Source organism: Colobus angolensis, unplaced genomic scaffold (assembly GCF_000951035.1).
Source record: "Colobus angolensis palliatus isolate OR3802 unplaced genomic scaffold, Cang.pa_1.0 Scaffold8, whole genome shotgun sequence".
NCBI classification, from domain to species: domain Eukaryota; kingdom Metazoa; phylum Chordata; class Mammalia; order Primates; family Cercopithecidae; genus Colobus; species Colobus angolensis.
In genome coordinates this window covers 3,420,272-3,423,568 of record NW_012121820.1, presented here as the reverse complement: position 1 = coordinate 3,423,568, position 3,297 = coordinate 3,420,272, and positions in this window count along the sequence as shown.

Sequence of the window (3,297 nt, the reverse complement as noted above, 5' to 3'; positions counted from 1 at the left end):
AGGGTTTCACCATGTTGGTCAGGCTGGTCTTAAACTCCTGACCTCAGGTGATCCACCCACCTCGGCCTCCCAAAGTGCTGGGATTACAGGCATGAGCCACCATACCCAGCCAAGATGGACTCTTTCTATGTTGCCCAGGCTGGTCTTAAACTCCTGACCTCAGGTGATCCACCCACCTCGGCCTCCCAAAGTGCTGAGATTACAGGCATGAGCCACCATACCCAGCTTTTTTTTTTTTTTTTAAATAACATGATTCAACTGTATTGCTGTCTACAAGAAACTCACTTTATAGACTGGCTCTGAAAGGATGGAAAAAGATATTTCATGCAAATAGTGACCAAAGAACAGGAGGGCTGGCAATACTGATATCAGAAAAATTACTTGTCCAGGCCGAGCACGGTGGCAGGAGTTCGAGACCAGCCTAACTAATATGGTGAAATCCTGTCTCAACTAAAAATACAAAAATTAGCCAGGCGTGGTCATGCATGCCTGTGGTCTCAGCTACACAGGAGGCTGAGACAGGAGAATCACCTGAACCCAGAAGGCAGAGGTTGCAGTGAGCCAAGATCACACCACTGCACTCCAGTCTGGACGATAGAGCAAGACTCCATCTCAAAAAAAAAAAAAGAAAAATTACTTGTCCAAAAGATTACGAAATAAATAAGGCATTGTATATTAATAAAAAGTTCAATGCAGCCAGAAGATATAACAATTATAAACATTTATGTACCTAATAACAGACCATCAGAACATATGAAACAAAAATTGGTAGAATTGAAGGAAGAAATAGACAATTCCACAATAATAGGTCGAGACTTCAATGCCCCACTCCCAAGAAAAAATAGAACAAATAGGAGATAAGTAAGGAAATAAAGGACTTGAGCGACACAGTAAGACAACCAGATCTAACACATATACAGACACTACCCAACAACAGCATACACATTCTTCTCAGGCACACATGGGATAGCCTCCAGGATGGACCTTATGTTAGGCCACAAATTAAGCCTCAAGAGATTTTAAAAGGTAGACATCAGCCAGCCGTGGTGGCTCAGGCCTGTAATCCCAGCACTTTGGGAGGCTAAGGCAGGAGGATTGCTTGTGCCCAGGAGTTTGAGACCAGCCTGGGCAACACAGCAAGACTTTATCTCTACAAAAAGAGAAAGAAGAAAAGAAAGAGAGAGAGGGAAAGATAAGAAGGAAAGAAAGGGCCAGGGGGCGGGGGTGGCTCACACCTGTAATCCCAGTATTTTGGGAGGCCGAGGCGGGCAGATCACAAGGTCAGGAGATCGAGGCCATCCTGCCTAACACGGTGAAACCCCGTCTCTACCAAAAATACAAAAAGAAATTAGCCGGGTGTGGTGGCAGGCACCTGTAGTCCCAGCTACTTGGGAGGCTGAGGCAGGAGAATGGCGTGAACCCGTGAGGTGGAGCTTGCAGTGGGCCAAGATCGTGCCACTGCACTCCAGCCTGGGTGACAGAGCAAGACTCTGTCTCAAACAAACAAACAAAAAAACAGGAAAGAAAGAAGAAATAAGAGATCATACCAAATGTCTTCTCCAAGCACAACTGGATAAGGCTAGACATCAATATGGGGAGGGGGGTAAAAAAAAAGAAATCAATATCAAAGAAAAACTGGAAAATTCACAAATTTGTGGAAATTTACACACTCTTAAAGAACCAATGGATCAAAGAAGAAATCACAAGGAAAATTAGAAAATACTCAGAAACAGGCCAGGCACGGTGGCTCACGCTTGTAATTCCAGCACTTTGGGAGGCCGAGGTTGGCGGATCACTTGAGGTCAGGAGTATGAGACCAGCCTGGCCAACATTGTGAAGCCCTGTCTCTACTAAAAATACAAAAATTAGCCAGGAGTGGTGGCAGGCACCTGTAATCCCAGCCACTTGGGAGGCTGAGGCAGGGGAATTGCTTGACTCCAGGAGGTGGAGGCTGCAGTGAGCAGAGATCGCACCAATGCACTCCAGCCTGGGCGACAGAGTGAGACTCCATCTCAAAATAAATAAATTAAATAAATAAAGAGAGAAAATATTGAGAAACAAATGAAAACAAAAACACAGCATGCCAAAATTTACTGGACACACTGAAAGCAGTGCTCAGGGGAAATTTTATAGCTATAAGTGCTTCAAAATCATAGACAGAAAATTGCCAGGGCCTGGGGGTATGGGGATGGGAGGAGGGAACAGGAAGTTATTGTTTAATGGGGACAGAGTTTCAGTTTCAGTTTAGCAAGACGACCAGAATTCTAGAGATAGCTGATGGTGATTATTGCACAATTTGAAATGAATGTGCTTTATTGTTGGGGTTTTTTTTCTTTTTTTTTTCAGACGGAGTTCCGTTCTTGTTGCCTAGGCTGAAGTTGAGTGACTGTTGGAGTGAGTGAGCGATCTTGGCCCGCGGCAACCTCCGCCTCACAGGTCAAAGGCTTCTCCTGCCTCAGCTTCCTGAGTAGCCGAGGCTACAGGCATGGCCACGCCTGGCTAATTTTTGTATCGTTAGTAAAGACGGGGTTTCACCTTGTTGGCCAGGCTGCTCTCCTATTCGTAGGCTCAAGCGATCCGCCCGCCTCGGCCTCCCAAAGTGCTGGGATTACAGACGTAAGCCACCGTGCCCAGCTCCTTTGTATAAATAAATGATATTGACTTTCGTCTTGCAGCTCAGGAATTAGATGTTATTAAATTTGCTTAAATTTAAGAAACGGCTGGGTACGGTGGTTCACCGCTGTAATCCCAGCACTTCGGGTTGCTGAGGCAGGCGGATCGCTTGCGTCCAAGAGTTCGAGGCCAGCCTCAGCAACAGTGAGACCCGCCCGCTCTCTGCACCGCCCCTTCCCCACCTCCTTTCCCCATCTCTACAAAAAAAACAAAAACAAAAATAAATAAATTAGTCCGGCATAGTGGTGACTGCCTGTGGTCCAGCTACGCAGGAGGCTGAGGTGGGAGGATCGCTTGAACCCCGGAGGTCGAGGCCGCAGGGAGCCACGATCGCTCCACTGAACACCAGCCTGGGCGACAAAACAAGACCTTTTCCCAAAATAGATTAAATAAATAAATAAATAAATTTAAGGAAAAAGCAATTTGATTCTAAGATAAATAGTGATAAGTGCAAGTGGTGCCAAACTAACGACTTAAATTTAGAAAACAGCGGCCCACGCGCAGAGCCCGTCCTTTGGATTCTGGCAGCCTTTGGATTTGGCTTCCACGTTTTCCAGATTTCCCTCGGCCTCCAGCTCGCTTCGGTCAGATGGGCCCCAGGGGCCGCGAGGGGCGGCCCACCTA